Source organism: Eleutherodactylus coqui, chromosome 5 (assembly GCF_035609145.1).
Source record: "Eleutherodactylus coqui strain aEleCoq1 chromosome 5, aEleCoq1.hap1, whole genome shotgun sequence".
Classification (NCBI taxonomy): Eukaryota; Metazoa; Chordata; class Amphibia; order Anura; family Eleutherodactylidae; genus Eleutherodactylus; species Eleutherodactylus coqui.
In genome coordinates this window covers 16,645,938-16,668,434 of record NC_089841.1, presented here as the reverse complement: position 1 = coordinate 16,668,434, position 22,497 = coordinate 16,645,938, and the positions used below count along the sequence as shown (strand labels likewise).

The window sequence follows — 22,497 nt, the reverse complement described above, 5'->3', positions numbered from 1 at the left end:
TAAAGGCGCATTTAGACACAACGATTATCACTCAAAATATGCTTTTGAGCGACTTTTGAGTGTTATATATCTGAGCGCTCCGAGCGGGGTATGGAGAACAGAGCTGGACCGCTCTGTTCCTCATACGCAGCCTGTTATCAGGGAGCGGGATACAGCTGAAACAATAGTATCAGCTGTAACCTGCTGTGAATCCCTGATAAGGACTCTTCCACCTCTACCATTCTATGATAAGACAGCAGATGAAGAGAAGTGTCATACATTTGCTCAAAGAAAAACAATTGTAATCCATCAAAGACCAAATTGAGGTCCCAAGGTGCTGATGGGAGATGGTAAGGAGGGGGAGCGTGTGCCACTCCCTGAAGAAAGTATGCACTGTGAATTTGGAAGCCAGAATATGTTGTAAAAGGACTGATAGGATGGAGACTTGAAGGAATCGAGGCTCAAGCCCATATCCACGCATGATTGGAGAAAAGAAAGGATTCTGGGAACAGAAAAAAACATTGGTTGGAGGTGATGTTGCTCAATCATCTAAAGAAGGACTTCCATACCCTATTGTAGATGTGAAAGGAAGAATGCTCCTGGCCCAGAGCATAGTTTGGACAATGGGGTCCAGAAATCCCTGTGCTTTCAAGACTGTGGATTCAACAGTCCCACCATCAAACGTAGCATATGCAAATATGGGAGAAGGGTTGGGCCTTGTAGAAGCAGATCCTGTCTGAGTGGCAGGGACCAGAGTGTGTCAACCAATAAGAACAATATATCAGCGTACCAAGGATGACGTGGCCAGTCTGACGCTATGAGGATCATTGGGATGCACCCTATCTTCACTTTCTTGACACTGTGAGATAAAAGATGTCAGTGGAAAAGCATACTAGATGGAGAACTGCTTTCTCAAAATATTCGAATATACGTCACCATTGGAGGTGTTCCGTAAACCACTTACCTTGATGGAACGATCATCCTCCTTTCATCTTTTTGTGAAGGACGCATCCTAATATGGTCCTCTAATCTTTATTGGGTGACATCCATCCCCAATGGTGACTGAAAAAGAGTGCATTAGAGTGTCTCACGTTGCAGGATACTTCTGCATTGTAATAGAGGTGTCAATTGCATGTATTTTCTCTGGTTCTTTTCCAGGGTTTAAAATTCTTGCTCTGTGTTTGTTAGTTCCAGTTTGTCTGTTTTTTGTGAGGCCCAATCATTTTATATTTATTGATTAATAAAAGTTATATTTTAAGGGATATACCCAGTGAATATTTTGAGAAAGCCTTTCTTCTATATCCCTCTGCCTCTGTGAATTAGATGGAGAACTGGTTTCATGTGATTCCTAGGTTGTCCACCGCCAATGCTTACAGATCACGAAGAGTGGGAGCTGACTGTTCAGCCTGGATGTCATCAGATCCACATCTGAAGCCTTTCTCAAGGACTTGAGAAAGGCTTCAGTTGAAGCCGAAACATTGCCAGTTATTTTCACATGGAGGAATAAAAATTGATCTTTGCTGAAAACATCAGATGCTGCCTGGTATGCTTCTCATATTTGGTTGATTATTTGGGTTTTTGATCCAGACCCTTACCGGGCTTTTGCATTCTACTCCTCACTGTTTGTAACAGGAATCAAGGGAACCATATTGGATTTTTTGAGGTCCCTATTGAGTGCTGCAGTTGTGACTTTTTTTTTGATCAGATCCACATCTGGCACACTACATGTGGCACAAATGTCCGCAAAGACTTCCTCATGTAGAGCCCAGCTTGGGTCTACTCTTTTCCTGCTGAGGAAATCCACCATTCAATTTTCCACTCGTGGGAATGTGAATGACTGAGATATCTAGTGCGTGTGCCTCCATACAGCGGAGGATTTCAACAGCCTTCCTCATCTCGGTTTTGCTTCTTGTGCTGCCCTGGTAATTTACGTACACAATGGCCCTCATGCTGCCCATTTGGACATGAATAGGATGACCATCCAGAATCTAGAACCAAGAGGTCAAGGACAGGTGGATAGCTCAGAGTTGCAGTATGTTCATGTGGAGGGACGATTCAGAGTTAGACTATTGTCCCTCAGCTGTCAGGCTACCAAGGATCCCTCGACTGGCCTAAGAAACTGGTGTCCGTGGTTATCACTTTCCAGTGAAGAGGGAGGAGAGACATCCCTGAGAGAGATTGTGTAACATCAGCCACGAAAGGAAGGAACGATAGACCGACTGAGGCAGGATCAAGGATCAATACAGGAACTTGTGCAAGGTATTCCAGATGGCTACGTTGGCATGTTGAAGGGGGGGAGCTTCAAACATTTTTGGAATCAGAGAGGAGTGCACTTTGAACAACACAACCAGTTTGTGAGAGACTTATTGGAGTATGTGTTCACACGCAACTATTTTTTATTCAATGGTCATTTCTTCCCCTGTGCTCCCTCTTATACGAATCTGTACCTTGGCTGGTGGGAGACGTAGCGAGTTTTCTCATCAGAGACATGGACTAACAAAATATTATTATGGTTGAGCTATATAGATGATGTTTTCCTGCAATGGACCAACACAGCCCCCTCGTTTCACCAGTTTGTAAACTATCTAAATGTCAACAATCTAGGCTTGAAGGTTACATCAGAAATACACAAGAACTCCATCTCCTTTATAGATATCGCAATCTGTAAAACTGGTGATAGCCTCCTCTCTTCCACTATATATCCCAAATTCACAGCTACTAACAGCCTGAAATAGTCATCACCCATTGCCACTCAAAAGGGGAATTCCGAAAGGTAAGTGCCTCATGGTCAGGAGGAACTGCTCTGACAAAGTAGAGTTTCGTAACGAATCACTCAAACTTCGGGAGAGATTTTTTCAAAAAGGTTATCCCCCGTGAGGTTGTTGATTCAGCCCTTGCCTTTGCTTCTAAACAGAATAGAGATGAGCTACTCCTACCATAGGGACTTTTGATAATGGCTCGGCATACGTGTGGTCTTTATTGGACCGCTATTGGGCAATCTGGCATGAAGATCCATTTATTAAAGATCTATTGCCTACTCAACCTTCCATTACATAATCGTTGCAGAAGGAATGTTAAGGATTGGCTTACCAAAAGCCATCTGGAACCCCGAATGGCAAGTAGTCTGTGTTTGGAAAAGAGCAAATTTCTGGGCACATATGCTTGTTCTGGATGCATGGTATGTCAACATATTTTCAAGAGCCACATGTTCTACAGTGCATCCACTAAAAAGACATATTACAATCGAGAGTTTATTAACTGTAAGATGTCCAACATTGTTTATATGGCTAAATGTTCCGGTCTCCTTGATTATATCGGTAAAACAACAAAACAATTCAGAAGATGTATCCTCGCCCATATTGGGAACATTAGGCATGGCGATGAATCCCTTCTCGCATCACAAATGCGGCAACATCATGGAGGCGATTTGTTTCAGCTGCACTTTCAAGGCATAAAGGTGGTATGCTCAAATGGCAGAAGGGGGAGCATAGACAATAAACTTTGAAAAAAAGCTGCCTGGATTTACCACATGAATTTGGTGTTTCCAGAGAGTCTAAATGAGAGACTGATCTATAACGGCTTCCTGTAGTATATCAGTTTATTTCTACAGTTTCCCTGTCCTGACCTTTGTTCACTCGTGTCCCTAGTTTAGTATTCAGTAATTCCCTTTGACTGTTCGTTTGGATTACCTCCTCTATTTATTTATCCTATACCTTATATGAGTAGTGTAAGCCACCTATGAATGACAGGTGTTTCTGTATTATGGGTGGGTCTCTTTTATGCCTTTGATATACCCATTGCTGGGATGCAACTATGTTATGTGAGACACTGAAGGAGTTCATCCTGGACGGTCGCTATGCTTCCCCTGGATTCAGGTATGACGCCCATTAGGTGGGTGACGTGATCTGCAACAAACTTAGTTACTTAGTTGCTGGAGATGTTTTTGTAAAAACATGTTTGGGCCAGTTTTTTTTTTTGGAATAGATGGCAGGCTTGGTAGTGGGGTTCTCCATTCCACCCCCTCCACTCCAGTTCTTATTATGGGGGATTAGCTCCCCAGGTGTAGAGGCTGGGTAATTAACCCAGTCCATAAAGTCTGCAGCTATGCAGACTGGGAAGAGGCCGGGTGCAGCTAGATGCTGGAAGCTGCTGGTCTCATGGGACGCTCTATCCCTGACCCAGGGAAGCAAACTGGACTGTGTGGCTTTTCGTACGGCTGCAGCAAGCCGTATGTATAGACAGGGAAGAACTCTGTATAGTAAGTGCTGGATAAGCACGATTTTTGCTTATGCCTGAAGTTAAGGCTGTATTTAGTTTATTTTATGCTTTCTAAAGAACACAGGCCAAGCCTGTATGGACTTTATCTGCTGTTGTGGTCTCTGACTGCCGCTCACACTGCAACCCCGCGCTCTACCTGAGCTGACTCTCCCGGAGTTATTGGAAGTTTTTCAGGAGTCTATATAGAGAGGTTCATTGATATGTTTTAATAGCGTTGTTTGCTGTTTGTACATTTATACATCCAGACATTGTTTAAAAAAATATTGCATGTAGCTTCTCTTTTCTCTATTTTACATTTTATATGATTATTGTGATCCCACCTATGATTGATCTTTTTAATATCTTTAAATATGTTGTTCCTAATATATGCTTATAATATATTGTGTGTTTTGTATAATAAAAAATATATAGTAGATAGTTCTCACTCCATTCTTTTGTGCTGCAACACAAACATATGTTTGAGTATGCAGCGACCCTTTACTGATAATGCAAAGGGGGGGTTGAACGTTAAGAACATCTAACTGAAATGTGCGTGTATGCCACTCCTGGGCTGCAATGCCCGCAGCATGAGATAATAAAAAGCACAATAAATGAGGTTATTTAGTAAGAAATAATTATGTGTGCCCTCCAACACACACACAAATGGTAGACAGTGTATGGCCACTAACTGATATTATTTACATCTTTTAGGGGTTGATTTGGTCCCCCATTCATCTTCCAGTCTCATAGCTTGCTTTCCTCTAGGTGAATTTGGAGCAGTAGTGAGTCCTCAGTCCGGGAGAAGTTCTGTCAGCTAAGCAGGAGAGTCAAAAACTAGTTTCTTCCCATCTCTTGTTACTACTAATTTCACAGGTAACCCCTATTTGTACGGGATATTGTTGGCACGCAGAATTTTCATGGCTTAGCAAATTTGTGACGTCTTGGCAGAGCGGCCGCAGGTAGATCAGTAAACATAGAAATGTCTTTAAATCTGTCTGGAAGTGTCAGGACTCAAATCTGCCCCCTCTTGTGCTCCAAGCAATGATTCTGCTGGTTGAGCTATTCAGCATGCTGGATAGCTCTCCTAATTCCTAGTACCTTGTTCCTCATCTGTTGTCATCTGGCCCATGTTCCTGGCTCCATGTTTTCCTGTCCTGGTCAACGCTGCATCTTGTACCTTTCCCATTTAGCTCTCTATATAAACCTGGGCCTCTTCTTTCATTACTTGCATGTTTATACCTGCCTTTAACTAAGCTTTTCCTTCTTGTTGCCTGCAATAAAAAGATTGACCTCCGTGTACTGCCCCCTGGCTTGTCTCCTGACCACGTTTCTGCTTAACCCTCTGTGCTGCATTGATATCTCTGTGTACCAACCCTGGCTTGCCTGACCTCATTGCCCACTTGTCGTATACTCTTTCATCACTGAAAAAGAAGGATGCCATGCTGAAAACTTGTGTCTTTATTGTGGCAGACTAACCCAGTCCTCGCAAGACTGTTTGATGCTACCATGTAAGCATTTCACCTGTAACTCAAGACAGCATGAAGACTTTTCCTCCATTTTGTCACCCTTCTCGAGCAGAAAAAGGCGTTAGCCAAATCCACAACTGTATAGCAACAAGTCCCAGCAGGAATATGTGCCAACAGGGTGTGTGCGTAAGGTACAATCGGCGTGTCCAAAACATTTGAACTTCACTTCCATTGGCGTGGTTGGTAGTTACTGCATTGTTCTGGGTCTTTACCTTGTTTCGGTATTAGAGTGATGAATGCCTCTAGGGATTGTTTAGTAAGATTTGCCCCTGATAAGTGAGTTGTGTTGGTTTGCCAAGATTGGATAGAGTAATCAGAGTCAAAGGCGTCTACCTCAACGAGAAAGGGCAATTGTGGGTTTGGGTAGACCAGTACTGGTGGAGAAGTTAAGCGTCTTCAGTTTCGCCAAAGCGACCTGTGCCCCCGGGACCAAGAAAACACTTTCCTTGTCAGAGAGTTGATAGGTGAGATGATCTTCGAGAAGTCTCTTATAAATCATCTGTAGAAATTCTCAAATCCGATAAGTACATCTTTTTAAAATTTCTTGGAATAGATCAATCAATGATGGCTCTAATCTTGATGGGGTCCATACTCAGGCCATCTGGAGAGAGAATATATCCCAGGCATTTCTCTAGTTCTCTAGAGATGATGAGTCTTTTGGACTCATTCCAAGACCAACCGGATGTGTCTGTGATGTTCCTCCAAGTTATCAGAGAAAATAAGAATTTCATTGAGATATGCCACCATAAATTGGTCCAAGAAGTCTTTAATAAAGTGTTGAAAGGTGGTAGGAGCATTGCAAAGGTCGAAAGGCATTACCACGCATTTGAAATGACCATACCTGGTTCTAAGTGCAGTCTTCCACTCAGCTGCTGGGTCAATCCGTATAAGGTTATAAGCCGCTCTTAGATTTAATTAGAGAAGATCTTAGCAGAGCGGAGTCTCTCAAGCAATTCCGGAAAAGCAAGTCTCTTCTATGTCAATGGTTGTTAAAAAAATGAATTACTAGTTTTTACCTGGAATAACCCTTTAACAAAATAACAAACAATAATAAACCCCCCACCGATAACTTTCCTACGATGACCTTCTCATTGATTTTGCTTTCTCTTTGTCCATACTTACTGTTTGTGATTATGTTAAGGAGCTTCAGCTCTGCTCCGTAGTTTCTACCAACCTAAGATATTGAGGAGTCACATGTCCGACTCAAAAAGATAATATTCTGATTGGTGAGAAACTTCTTCTCAATTGTAACTCAACTTGCATTTAAATACACACTTTCAACAGAATATACCACAGTTGCTTCTGTTCCTCCTGACTGGCTGTAGGACCTTGAAAGTGATTAGTTGGTTATGTAAAACAGATGCTGGTAAAATAGGCAAAGGAAGAAACCCAGTTTACATATTAAGATGAGCGGGTTTGGGGACTGCTAGAAGAAAGGTTGCATCGTAACATAGCATGCAAGGCTGAAAAAAGACAAGCGTCCATCCAATTCAGCCTGTTACCATCCACTCTTGTTGATCCAGAGAAAGGCAAATAAAACCTTATGAGGCAGAAGCCAATTAGCCCCATTTTGGGTGAAAAAATTCCTTCCCGACTCCATAATGGCAGTCAGGATAATCCCTACACTACCGATGTGAACATAGATGCATCAATGTGATGTTACCATTATTAACCAATATCAGCACCGCGTAACAAACCAGGATGAGCCGAGTTCGACCCTAACTTTCTGTGTTTCTCTGTGCTTCGCTGAGAGTGGGTCCGCGCGTCCACCTTACCAGGAATTAAGGGATGTTTGCTCTGCCCATCTTATTAATATATGTGGGATACATGGGTGCACTCTTAGTGGGAATGGGGTTGCATTTCCGCATTCCTATGAACTTGGTTATCAGTTAAATACTGCTTATGTAATGGGCGGTGCAGCACCTCTGTCACTGGGAGACAGGAGTAATACTGAATGCCTCCATTTAACTACTCCGAACTACCAAATCGCAGATATCAATGTACTACAAATTTGATTTTGTATTAATAGAAAGTCTAAGTGATGGCAGCCCCTTATGTATAGGGGCCTGAACCGACCTGCACAAACACCTCCAGCAGGAATACCACAGAGGTGTATCATGGCCCAGCCGGGTCACAAGCTCTGATTTATATGTTCTACTTATATCACATCACAAGTTGTTCCTCTCTAGATGTAGTTTATGGGGGTATCTGACTATAGAAGTTTAGGTCGATGGTAGAAAGGCTCACATAAGATCTGCTAACGACCCGTTTCAGAAGAGACGATGAAACTCTCTCCAGGAGACGACTTGTTCACAATGATGTCCGTCAGCATTGTCCTTCAGAACCTTCTAACCAATATACAGGATTTATTATTCACCTTAATAAGCACAACCTGACAAGTCATCCTACTGTTATAATTCTTACATGTTGGACCTGCGGGTCCATTCCAACCAAGTTGGTATTGATATGTACTGCGGCTCATTATGTTATGAATGATTCACATCTCAATTATTCTCTCTCAATAAAAAGGGATTGTTCAAAAAAAACGACATCCAAGAGTTGAAGAAAGATATCAGCATGCAAGACATAAAAGATCACAAGATAAACCAGGATATATAAATAGTGTATCAGTAAGATATGCATGAACATTTAGTCCTGTCTACTACCTGGTGATGGGAGCGGCTGGCGGGTCTCCATCATGGTGTCCTTGTACAGATCCTTGTGTCCTTCTAAATACTCCCACTCCTCCATGGAGAAATAGACAGCGACATCCTGACACCTTATAGGAACCTGACAACACAATATACAGTAATCACCCAGAAGCCTCCAGTGCTGTTAGTGTATAATGTCCCAGGATTCCCTGCAGTGTCACCTCTCCAGTCAGCAGCTCTATCATCTTGTTGGTGAGTTCTAGAATCTTCCGTACATTGATGTCCTCATGTCTCAGGGGATGAGGTGGTGGCCCGGTGGTTGAGCTCAGGAGTCTACACTGTCCATCGCACACAGGGGCCCAAAAGCCATCACTAGAGGTCTTCTTCACTACTGTGTAATCCTGTATATGGGGAGACATTAATAAATATCACTACAGACATTTCCAGTCATAACATTTGTTATTACCATAGATATAAATGATGTAATGTGACATCATCAGAATCTCTCCCCTCTCCAGTGACATCATCTGTTATTATCATATATAAGAATGATGTAATGTGACATCATCAGAATCTCTCACCTCTCCAGTAAGCTCAAAGAGTATCTCTACGATGAGATTTAATATATGTTTCACATCTTCTTTCTGTCCTCCTCCATTCTGAACGGCGAACCTGAAATATGATGTTATATAGAAGATATCAGAGGACCGATTTTGTAGAACCTGAATGGAAAGAAGTTGAGCCAATATAAAAATCACATGTGTTCAATGGCAGGAGTCTTATGATACTTAACTGTAAGTCTGCATGGTTGAATCCTTCAGGCAAAGTCATTTGGGAATTAAATGTTCCTTCTTGCATCTGGTTAAAAAGGAAATGTCGCTGTGCAGTTGTGCCGATTTCTTCAGAAGATGTTTCAGTTCCATTTGTGTATTGTACATTCTGGTATCCTCCATTAGGTATAATGAAAAAAGTTTGGTATGGTGTTAGCCAGTAAAGAGTGATTGTTCTCAGGAGGAGAAACCAAACAATCCTGTAGATATGATACCTTTTAATGGCTAACAAAAATACATGATGTTAATGCGAGCTTTTGAACCTATGCAGGTTCTTCTTCAGGCTTAAATGAAATAGATCCGAAGAGGTATGCATATTTATACACACATACTTATGACAAGGCAGAGACCTTTTCAGCACCGCAATCTTCGAGTGCTGTCTGCTCTATTTTCTGCATTTAGTGCAGAATTTCCTTATCCGCGCTCGTGTTATCGCCTCAAATCAATCTTGTACTGGAGAAAATCCAATATAAATCCAGGTTCCAGACAATGGTTTATTCAAAGGAACTTCAAAAGGATAGTAAACAAAATCTCTAAAACATGCAACGCGTTTCGGCATCCATATGACGCCCTTCTCAAGCATATATTTCACAAGACACATAATCCTCCTATAATTACACAACATACCTGATCAGATGTTCTGGAGTGAATGGCGCTTGCTGCACTGCCCAACATCCGTCGGCATTTCTCTTGCGTCATCACTGTGTGACCAGATCTCACCCCGTTGTACTAAAAGTCACATTTCGCATGTGTCCCAACCTGTGGAACGCAATGCGCTCCAACTATTCAGCGACTGCGCTAAGTGAAAGGAATGTAATCACCCCTACACACCGGAATTAAATGGATCACACTCCGCATGCGTGCAGACCCATGGACCACTATGCGTTCCATCTATTTGCCGAATATACCGTAATGGGACCAGGACATACCCACAAGGTGAGATGGGAAGGGCATGTCTACAATGGGCTATCTGGATAAAGAGTGGACAAATGATAAACTGTGGGCTACTATGGGAATGAGTAGAGGGGACCTAAAGATGGGAGAATATGAATGCATGGAATCTGCTGGTGGGCTGGGAAAAGTGGAGGGCCGGGGGACTAAAAAATGTAAGCAAAACGCAGAAACAAAGGGGAGTGTTATTACACTGTATGTATATAATATACTGGGGGGAAAACAGGAAATAATAAAATGGAGCCTATGGAGGGAAGAATATTGGCCGAGACGCCATCTAAGAGATGGGAACAGGGACAAAGAACAGGCATGAAAGGGGGACGGGGAGAAATGAGAATGGGACTGGGGAACATAAACGGACATTAACCCCTTGAGTGGCACGCCCGGAAATTTTCCGGGACTAGCTCCACTGCTCATAGCGATACAGCCCGGAAGATTTCCGGGCTATGTATCACTATGGGAGCTGCAGAGCACAATGCCACAAGCTGTGACAGTGTGCTCTGCCTGCACAGTCCCACAGAGAACAAAGCAAGGGCTTTGAAAAACCAGCAGAAGATATTGCCGATATGTCGGCAACCTCCTGCTTTGTTTACAGGTTGCCATAGAGACCATCGGCTTGTCAGAAGCAAGCCGATGGTCTGTGTGGCAGGGAGAGCTTGGTGCTTGGCTGTGAGAGGACAGCTAGGTACCTGCTCTTACAGCAGAGATCAGAGAAAACCTCCGATCTCTGCTGTGTTAACCCTTTACATGCGGCAGTCTATGTGACTGCCGCATGTAAAGGGCTGTCACTGCAGCATGTAAAGGGCTGTCACCATCTGACCCCCGGAATGTGATCAGGGGGTCCTGATGGGTCCCTGTGGAAGTCCCCTAAAGGGACAAAAAAAAAAGTTACAAAATTATAAAAAAAACCCAATAAAATCACTTGTCTCCCTTTACTTTGTAAAAAAAAATCAAAAATACAATCACACATGTGGTATCCATGCGTCGTAATGACCCAGAGAAGGAAATTAATACATTATTTAACCCCTTAATGACATGGCCCCTTTTTTTCTTTTTTCCCCATTTCTTTTTTTCCTCCGCCCTGTTTAAAAAATCACAACATATCATGCAAAAAACAAGCCCTCATATGGCCATGTCAATGGAAAAATGAAAAAGTTATGGCTTTTGAGATGCAACTGCAAAATTAGTTGAAATTCAATGATTAGACCATTTTAAAAAACCTGCCCTGGTGGGCACGACAGGGTGGTAGGAAACCCGCCACTCAAGGGGTTAAGGCAGAAGTAGGTGGAAAATAACTATATAATAATATTTCTTCAGTCACAGGCTTCTGTCTCTTTATGCCGCAGTTATTTTACCGTGCCCACTAAATATTCCTGGTCATGTAATATAGTTCATATTTATATTGTCTACTACTTTTATACAGATTCATTTTTTTCATCAACTATATTTTGTGTGTATTATATTGTATATTGATATATTTACGCTTATACTGAAACATGCATATATTTATATAGAATTGTTATCATTTATCTATTTTTACTTCTCACCTCTCATCTTTTATCCTATGCTCTAATAGATAAGACTTCAATTGTATATTTTAGCCCCAGCTGAACTGATGAAGGGGTTCTTCCCGAAACGTGTTTTCCCATGCTAGCATCTATCCATTTAATAGAAGGAGAAGTTTCTCCAACTCTTGGTTACTTTCAATAATTTTTAGCTTGGAGTGTTGTGCCATCGCCACCAGTCATTTAGTACTAAATTTCGTGCCTATCTATGCCCAACTTGGTGGGGTGTTATCTGGTCAGGAGACACCTCCACCACCGTAACCTTCATTCTACTGTAAACATGACCACACAAGTTTTAGTCCATCCTTCTTTCTTTTGTTTCCCCTCATCTGAGACAGTACTATTCGTGACCCCCATAGTGGCCCCAGTGCTATTCGTGACCCCCATAGTGGCCCCAGTACTATTAGTAACCCCCATAGTAGCAGCAGTACTATTCGTAACCCCCATAGTAGCAGCAGTACCATTCGTAACCCCCATAGTAGCAGCAGTACCATTCGTAACCCCCATAGTGGCCACAGTACTATCAGTGACTCCCATAGTGGCCACAGTACTATCAGTGACTCCCATAGTGGCCACAGTACTATCAGTGACTCCCATAGTGGCCACAGTACTATCAGTGACTCCCATAGTGGCCACAGTACTATCAGTGACTCCCATAGTGGCCACAGTACTATCAGTGACTCCCATAGTGGCCACAGTACTATCAGTGACTCCCATAGTGGCCACAGTACTATCAGTGACTCCCATAGTGGCCACAGTACTATCAGTGACTCCCATAGTGGCCACAGTACTATCAGTGACTCCCATAGTGGCCACAGTACTATCAGTGACTCCCATAGTGGCCACAGTACTATCAGTGACTCCCATAGTGGCCACAGTACTATCAGTGACTCCCATAGTGGCCACAGTACTATCAGTGACTCCCATAGTGGCCACAGTACTATCAGTGACTCCCATAGTGGCCACAGTACTATCAGTGACTCCCATAGTGGCCACAGTACTATCAGTGACTCCCATAGTGGCCACAGTACTATCAGTGACTCCCATAGTGGCCACAGTACTATCAGTGACTCCCATAGTGGCCACAGTACTATCAGTGACTCCCATAGTGGCCACAGTACTATCAGTGACCCCCATAGTGGCCACAGTACTATCCGTGACCCCCATAGTGGCCACAGTACTATCCGTGACCCCCATAGTGGCCACAGTACTATCCGTGACCCCCATAGTGGCCACAGTACTATCCGTGACCCCCATAGTGGCCACAGTACTATCCGTGACCCCCATAGTGGCCACAGTACTATCCGTGACCCCCATAGTGGCCACAGTACTATCCGTGACCCCCATAGTGGCCACAGTACTATCCGTGACCCCCATAGTGGCCACAGTACTATCAGTGACCCCCATAGTGGCCACAGTACTATCAGTGACTCCCATAGTGGCCACAGTACTATCAGTGACCCCCATAGTGGCCACAGTACTATCAGTGACTACCATAGTGGCCACAATACTATTAGTGACTCCCATAGTGGCCACAGTACTATCCGTGACCCCCATAGTGGCCACAGTACTATCCGTGACCCCCATAGTGGCCACAGTACTATCCGTGACCCCCATAGTGGCCACAGTACTATCCGTGACCCCCATAGTGGCCACAGTACTATCCGTGACCCCCATAGTGGCCACAGTACTATCCGTGACCCCCATAGTGGCCACAGTACTATCCGTGACCCCCATAGTGGCCACAGTACTATCCGTGACCCCCATAGTGGCCACAATACTATCAGTGACTCCCATAGTGGCCACAGTACTATTTGTGACTCCAATAGTGGCCACAGTACTATCAGTGACTCCCATAGTGGCCACAGTACTATTAGTGACTCCCATAGTGGCCACAGTACTATCAGTGACTCCCATAGTGGCCACAGTACTATTAGTGACTCCCATAGTGGCCACAGTACTATTAGTGACTCCCATAGTGGCCACAGTACTATTAGTGACCCCCATAGTAACCCCAGTATAATTAGTGACCCCACAGTGATCCCAGTACCATTAGTGACCCCCATAGTGACCCCAGTACTAATAGTGACCCCCATAGTGGCCCCGGTATTAGTGTATCTTGACTCCCTCAGGAACTCCTGGTGGAGTCAAGATTGACAGTGTGTGACGCCCCCTCAACCTGATTGGCTGCAGATCTATGTTGCCTGCATGTCAAGGAAGGCCACTAATGTAATGCTCGAGCACGAGGTGCTTTAGTAGAGGACGGCGGCCTGAACCTGTGCTCGTTGACGGGCACCGGTAGCATATTAACTTTTTCCACAACATTTTTGCCCTATTCAGCAATTCCAGCAACCTGATTGGTTGTTTAGGTTGGCTGATTCACCAAAAACCAATCATGGAATTACTGAATAGGGCCGAAGTGTTGTGGAAAAAGGTAATATGCGCACTGGTAGTGCCCACGATTCCACCTGCTGAAACACCCATTCCCTGTCGGCGGAGCAGAAGGCGGCACCCCGCTGAGCATTGCAGTGGTGAGCGGCTTCGTCAACAGTCACTGAAGAGACCGTGTTGTGGAGGCAGTTTGCCCGCAGCAGCGCACATTCAGCTTTATTCTCCCCCCCAGGTATGTGTGACATTCCGCTGGCCAGCAGGGAGGACACACCGCCGGGCCGCCCGTAAGTTACACAGCCTGTGCACACATACAGCAGCGGTGCCATACACTGCATTGTCCCCAGCACACTGCATCAGGACAGCAGGTAGCGTACAGCCGCGGGGGACACAATCTTACGGCGTTCAGCGGCATACAGCAGGAGGAGAGCTGCCAGCCCACATCAGGGACCCAGCTGCGCCAGGGGAATGTTCGTTATAGCCTGCGGACAGGGGCGTCACTATAGAGGATGCAGGGGATGCGGTTGCACCCGGGCCGAGGAGCCTTAGGGGGCCCATAAGGCCTCTCTTCTCCATATAGGGAACCCAGTACTATGAATAAAGCATTATAGTTGGGGGCCCTGTTACAGGTTTTTGTATTGGGGCCCAGGAGCTTCAAGGTGCATGAGGAAGGCAGCTGGGACCCCACAGTGCCGGAACAGGGCCACAGGGCTGTAGCGTCTGAGGAGCCACAAAAGACACTAATTATAGAACTAAATGGGAGCTATTTATAGCTGCAAACCCCGAAAACTGGAGGAACCAGAGAGCGGAAATGTCCCGGGCCTCAAATGGTTAATAATAAGTGGCCCCAGCGGGCCCCACATGAGGGGGACACATACCTGCACCTGCAGAGCCGGCAGCAGCTTCCAGGACCTGTGATGATGTCACCATCATGTGACTCCTGTGTGGGAGGAGCCATTCTGGGGCTGCTGGGAAGCCTCTTCTCCTGGGTTGTTGTGAGCTGCAGCAGAGAGGAGCCGTTATGGAGCTTGTTGGTCTCCGGGCTACAACCATCTACACTGTTTACTGGGAGACCCCCAACCCGAGGAGACCCCCGCTATAATGTACTGTGGGGGCTGCAGACCCTCTCCTCTACAGATACAATACTCTGCAGTACTGGGGGCTCTGTGTGTCCTCTCCTCCTACAGATACAATACTCTGCAGTACTGGGGGCTCTGGGTGTCCTCCCCTCCTACAGGTACAATACTCTGCAGTACCGGGTGCTCTGGGTGTCCTCTCCTCCTACAGATACAATACTCTGCAGTACTGGGGGCTCTGGGTGTCCTCTCCTCCTACAGATACAATACTCTGCAGTACTGGGGGCTCTGGGTGTCCTCTCCTCCTACAGATACAATACTCTGCAGTACTGGGGGCTCTGGGTGTCCTCTCCTCCTACAGATATAATACTCTGCAGTACTGGGGGCTCTGGGTGTCCTCTCCTCCTACAGATACAATACACTGCAGTACTGGGGGCTCTGTGTGTCCTCTCCTCCTACAGATACAATACTCTGCAGCACTGGGGGGCTCTGGGTGTCCTCTCCTCCTACAGGTGCAATACTCTGCAGTACTGGGGGCTCTGGGTGTCCTCTCCTACAGGTACAATAATCTGCAGTGCTGGGGCCTCTGGGTGTCCTCTCCTCCTACAGATACAATACTCTGCAGTACTGGGGGCTCTGGGTGTCCTCTCCTCCTACAGATACAATACTCTGCAGTACTGGGGCTCTGGGTGTCCTCTCCTTCTACAGATACAGTACACTGCAGTACTGGGGGCTCTGGGTGTCCTCCTACAGATACAGTACACTGCAGTACTGGGGGCTCTGGGTGTCCTCTCCTCCTACAGATACAATAGTCTGCAGTACTGGGGGCTCTGGGTGTCCTCTCCTCCTACAGATACAATGCTCTGCAGTACTGGAGCTCTGAGTGCCCTCTCCTACAGATACAATACTCTGCAGTACTGGGGCCTCTGGGTGTCCTCTCCTCCTACAGATACAATACTCTGCAGTACTGGGGGCTCTGGGTGTCCTCTCCTCCTACAGATACAATACTCTGCAGTACTGGGGCTCTGGGTGTCCTCTCCTTCTACAGATACAATACTCTGCAGTACTGGGGGCTCTGGGTGTGCTCTCCTCCTACAGATACAATACTCTGCAGTACTGGGGGCTCTGGGTGTCGTCTCCTCCTACAAATACAATACTCTGCAGTACTGGGGGCTCTGGGTGTGCTCTCCTCCTACAGATACAATACTCTGCAGTACTGGGGGCTCTGGGTGTCCTCTCCTCCTACAGATACAATACTCTGCAGTACTGGGGGCTGTGGGTGTCCTCTCCCCCTACAGATACAATACTCTGCAGTACTGGGGGCTCTGGGTGTCCTCTCCTCCTACAGATACAATACTCTGCAGTACTGGGGGCTCTGGGTGTCCTCTCCTCCTACAGGTGCAATACTCTACAGCACTGGGGGTTCTTGGTGCCCTCTCCTTCTACAGATACAATACTCTGCAGTACTGCGGGCTCTGGGTGTCCTCTCCTCCTACAGATACAATACTCTGCAGTACTGGGAGCTCTGGGTGTCCTCTCCTCCTACAGATACAATACTCTGCAGTACTGGGGGCTCTGGGTGTCCTCTCCTCCTACAGATACAATACTCTGCAGTACTGGGGCCTCTGGGTGTCCTCTCCTCCTACAGATACAATACTCTGCAGTACTGGGGGCTCTGGGTGTCCTCTCCTCCTACAGATACAATACTCTGCAGTACTGGGGCTCTGGGTGTCCTCTCCTTCTACAGATACAATACTCTGCAGTACTGGGGGCTCTGGGTGTGCTCTCCTCCTACAGATACAATACTCTGCAGTACTGGGGGCTCTGGGTGTCCTCTCCTCCTACAGATACAATACTCTGCAGTACTGGGGGCTGTGGGTGTCCTCTCCCCCTACAGATACAATACTCTGCAGTACTGGGGGCTCTGGGTGTCCTCTCCTCCTACAGATACAATACTCTGCAGTACTGGGGGCTCTGGGTGTCCTCTCCTCCTACAGGTGCAATACTCTACAGCACTGGGGGTTCTTGGTGCCCTCTCCTTCTACAGATACAATACTCTGCAGTACTGCGGGCTCTGGGTGTCCTCTCCTCCTACAGATACAATACTCTGCAGTACTGGGAGCTCTGGGTGTCCTCTCCTCCTACAGATACAATACTCTGCAGTACTGGGGGCTCTGGGTGTCCTCTCCTCCTACAGATACAATACTCTGCAGTACTGGGGGCTCTGGGTGTCCTCTCCTCCTACAAATACAATACTCTGCAGTACTAGGGGCTCTGTGTGTCTTACTGAAAGTATACACAGACACAATGATATCTTTCTGACTGGGTGATAACAGTAATTTCCTAGAGATGCTCCACATTGCCGCTAGAGTGCACCTATGGGACCCTCTAACCAGATGTCCTCCACCAAACCACCTAACTCTCAAACAGCTGAAAGGTCTTCAGGAGATGTAGGCAGTTGAGGAACAGTAAACTCTGTATCTATAGTGTCATCCTTCTTGGGGAATGGACATTTACATTATTATACTGAATGATAAATGCAACACATTATTAATTTCCAAACTATTAAGAGCATTTGAAATCCTCTCACTTTTTTAAATCTATATATATAAAATTGAATGTATGCGTGTATGTCTGTCTGTGTGTCTGTCTGTTTGTCCTTTATGCGCTACTACACCATTCATTCGATCGCCATGAAACTTTGGGAAGTTGTTGAGTACACTCCTGGGAAGATTATAGGCATAGTACAACTATCTTATGATAAATGGCGCGCATGCGAGCGTCGTCGACAGTTACGCCCCCCCCCACGTAGATCGTTTGATTTCCATCACTGTCACTAATTCTCTCACTTCGCGATGTCGTAGAAACATGAAATTTGGCATGTGCACTGATTATGTCATAAGTAGGAAAAGCTAATTGGTCCCAACTCGATTATTCAATTCTAAGCACCAAAGAATTAGCGTCCAAATTTTATGCACGGAATCTAATTTTCTCACTTCCCAATGTCATAGAAACTTGAAATTTGGCATGAGCATTGATTATGTCATAAATAGGAAAAGCTAATGGGTCCCAACTCGATTATTCAATTCTAAGCGCCAAAGAATTAGCGTCCAAATTTTATGTACGGAATGTAATTTTCTCACTTCCCAATGTCATAGAAACTTGAAATTTGGCACAAGCATTGATTATGTCATAAATAGGAAAAGGTAATAGGTTCCAACTCGATTATTCAATTCTAAGCGCAAAAGAATTAGCGCCCAAATTGTACGTACGGAAACTAATTCTCTCACTTCCTGATGTCATCTATTTATATAAAAAGGAATGTATGTCTGTCCTTTTTGCGCTACTACATCATTCATCTAATCGCCATGAAACTTTGGGAAGTTGTTGAGTACACTCCTGGGAAGATTACTGGCATAGTACATCTATCCTATGATAGGTGGCGTGCGTACGAGCATCATCGACAGTTATGCCCCCCAGACAAAGATCGTTTGATTTCCATCTCAAGCACAAAAGCAAAAGGCATTATGAGCAACGGGATGAGTGTTCAACTACAAAATGATGCATCCGCCGAACGTTTCACAAGACAATTGCTGGATATTGAGAATGCTGAGGTAAAATGAAAGCTGTGCTGTGATTGGTTGCAATTTCTTATACTGCTGAGGTAACATGAAAGTTGTGCTGTGATTGGTTGCTATATATTATCCCGTTGAGGTAACATGAAAGCTGTGCTGTGATTGGTTGCTATATATTATACTGCTGAGGTAACATGAAAGCTGCTGTGCTGTGATTGGTTGTTATATATTATACCGCTGAGGTAACTTGAAAGCTGCGCTGTGATTGGTTGTTATCTAGATATATAAAAACGAATGTATGTATGTATGTCTGTCTTCGCGGCAACGCGCGACGGATACGCTAGTTACGATATAAAATGGAATACTCATGATATAGTTGTCCCATGTCTCTATTAGAACCACATATATAACTTCTCTTCAGTTACCCTGGAATCATCTTATGATTTATAAGCCTGATTTAGCACCATTCTATATTGTAGCACCCCCCTTCAGTCATACAATCCCAGTCTCTACACACTCAGAGTACCCTCACACACAAGTATATTGCTTCATACAGTGAACGTTACTACGTTACATGTTTTTTAGGTATAAATGCGCATATCCAGAAGATCTACACTGGATAGAATCACCTTAAAAAATTATCAAGGGAAAAACCCTCTTATCCATCCTATTTTCCTTTACCTATATTCAAATGAGGGTGGTTTGTAGTATTTTCTACTTGGAGGAGGAAAAAGGAGGGACTGTCCCATGTATAATATACATGTTACCATGCGGCGGCTGCCGGGGCCGCGGGTAGTTGGTCGGCACGGTGCGTGCGCTCGTGGGTCCGGGGGACGGCGGCGTGTGCACGGGTGTCTGTGAGTGCAGCTCTATGCACGAGTCCCTGTCATGAGATTCTGTTGGGAGGTGTCGCCTCCCCCTTTCCGCCCCTGGGCGGAGGCTTCTGTTTATAAGGCTGGCAGTGAGGTTCATTCACTGCCAGTTATTGGTTTCTGTTTGAGTGTGCTAGCTGCCTGTCTCTGACAGTCTCCTGGTTTCAGCTTTTGCTTTATCTGCCAGGTTAACCATCTGCCTCGGTCTGCTGCTATTTTCTGTTTGTTTATTCACCTACCCTTCCTGTCGGTATCCTACCCTGTTCCATCTTGGTACGCCAGCATCCCTCCTCGGTCCCTAGCGAGTGTAGGGACCGCCGCCCAGTTGCCCGCCTTAGGTTAGCCAGGAATGGAGGCAAGTAGGCAGGGACAGGGGTTGCGGGTAAGTTCTAGGGCAACCCTGGGCTGGCGTATCATCGGGTAGGATACCGTAACATAATAACCGGCCTTTAAAATTTCCCTACGGGTTTTGTTTGGTCTCCAATGGAGACTATGAGCGTCCTTGCTAATCAGTTGCAGGAGCTACTGGGCGTGATCCAAGACCTGTCCAGTCGTGTGGTGGCCCAGGAGCAGCGGATGTTGGCGCAGGTTCCTGCCGCCCCATCTATTCCTGAACCCAAATTTCCTCTTCCTGAGGTGTTTTCTGGGGAGAGAAGCAAGTTTTTTGTTTTTCAGCAGGCATATAAACTATATTTCCAGAGCGTCATCCCGACGGCCCCATTACATATGGAGGTTGCCCTCTGACCCAGGTAGGGACAGAAAGAGTTTAAAAGCACCTCCCCATCCACCATGCTTTAGTGTCTTCCTGTCCCTACGGTGGAACAGATGAACAAGCTCCAAAGCAAGCTGCGGAGGAAAGAAAGAAAACTTACCGCACGCTGTGCGATCCCCCTGGAGGGGTAGAGGTCGGGGCCGCATACTCCCGAGTCCCTGCATCCCCGACCTGCGCCGCCTACGGAGCCGTAAGTCGCCTCAGCAGCGCTGGTCTCCCTCGCGCGGTCCACATGTTCGGGCCGCCGCTGCCGCGATGGGATAGTTCCTCCTGGAAAGGGAACGGCAGCGGCGGCCTCCCTGGTCCTCGGCGCGCATAGCGGTGACGTCACGCGCCCAACGTAGGGGGCGTGGCTACCGGCGAGAACCCGAAAATGGGCGCCAAATTCAGAAATCCTCCCCATGTAAGCAGGCTAAGCACCATTGAGGATCCTGCTGACTGACAGACAGTGCATGTGAGTATGTCTACCAGCGACAGCTCAGCACGAGAGGCAGAGACTGATACCCTACCAACTGTAAGTAGGCTATATGCCAAAAGGAAATGCGCAAAAATTGCCACTTGTACCAAGTTGGATGCATATATGCTCCCCTTTTTTCTCTCCCCCACTTTGCATGGGTAGATGGATAAGGAAGGTCCAAAGAAAACGAACCCAAGAAAAAAGTAAAAAAAATGCGTCCTCTGCAGCAAAAGGCTCGAGGAAAATTATAAAAAGCCCCTATGCGAGGAATGCACGGGGAAAATACTTGCAGAAGAAAAAGCAGCATTTAAATCTGACATCCGCTGTATGATCAGGGAAGAATTGCAGGCCTCCATGGCGTCCCTTCCCCAGGCCCAGCCAGGTCCGTCACGGGTCCCTAAAAGGCCAAGGCAGACCGAATCGGCGAGCTCACTCTCCGGTGAATCACTGGAGCTCCTGTCTGAAGGAGAATTAGAGGACCCACCAGTTCCTATAGAAGATGAGAGAAAATATTATTTCTCATCAAGCGACATTGCGCACCTCATCAAGGCGGTGAGGGAGACAATGCAAATAGAAGAGGATAACCCGCCTAGGACAATCCAAGATGAGATGTTCGGCGGCCTCCGGTCCAGGAGAAAGACCATGTTCCCGGTCAATCAAACCCTGCAACAAGTAATTGCAGACGAATGTCAGGAGCCGGAAAAAAGAATAGCGGTTTCAAGAGAAATCCGAAACCGTCTCGCGTTCGCCACTGAGGACGTCCGCCTGTACAGGGAAACCCCTAAGGTGGACATACAAATTGCAAAAGTGGCCAAGAAAACCCTCTTGCCCTTTGAGGACACTTCTCAGCTGTCTGATCCGATGGATAAAAAAATCGACGGATTAATGAAGAAAGCCTGGGAGGCAACATCCTTTACCATTGAGGCCAACATAGCCTCAACTTCTGTGGCCAGATCCATGGTGCTATGGCTAAACAGGCTGGAAGCCTCCATCAAAGATCGGGCCCCCAGAGAGGAGTTAGCCAGTTGTCTTCCCCTGCTAAAAATGGCTACCGCTTTCCTGGCTGACGCATCAGCGGAGACAGTGAGATACGGTGCAAAAACCGGAGTCCTTAGTAATTCAGCAAGAAGGGCATTATGGCTGAAGACATGGGCCGCAGACAAAACATCTAAAAACAAGCTCTGCGCCATCCCCTTCCAAGGGGAATACATGTTTGGGCCCGTCCTGGACAAAATCCTAGAGAAAGTCGTCGACAAGAGCAAGACCCTTCCCGACAGACAACCTTTCAGGAAACCATCCTTTCCGAGGAGGAAACGCAGCCACCTCCCGAAGTTAAAGGAAAAGGGAAGACTGGAAGATGGTCGTACCCCAAGGGAGGTCGGGGTAAGGAAGCTCAACCCTCTCCTGAACAAACAGGGGGTAGATTAGTGGGCTATCTAAGCCAGTGGCAGGGGATAACATCTAACCCCTGGGTACTCCAAATAATCGAAGCAGGGTACCGAATTGAGTTCCACTCTCTACCCCCTAGGAGATTCCTCATAACCTCATAAAAGGTGTAACTCAAAGACTTAAGGGTCATTGCACAAGTCCCTGATCAT

General features: G+C 46.0%; 2 protein-coding genes across 2 annotated transcripts in view; both read right to left on the bottom strand.

Moving 5' to 3' along the window:
• The window catches only part of LOC136628705 (zinc finger protein 665-like), an 841,644-nt gene that overhangs the window by 312,832 nt on the left and 506,315 nt on the right, over window positions 1-22,497 (bottom strand). The window lies entirely within an intron of this gene.
• Window positions 1-22,497, bottom strand: part of LOC136629047 (oocyte zinc finger protein XlCOF22-like) — a 95,309-nt gene that overhangs the window by 21,278 nt on the left and 51,534 nt on the right. The gene's annotated exons all lie outside the window — the stretch shown is intronic.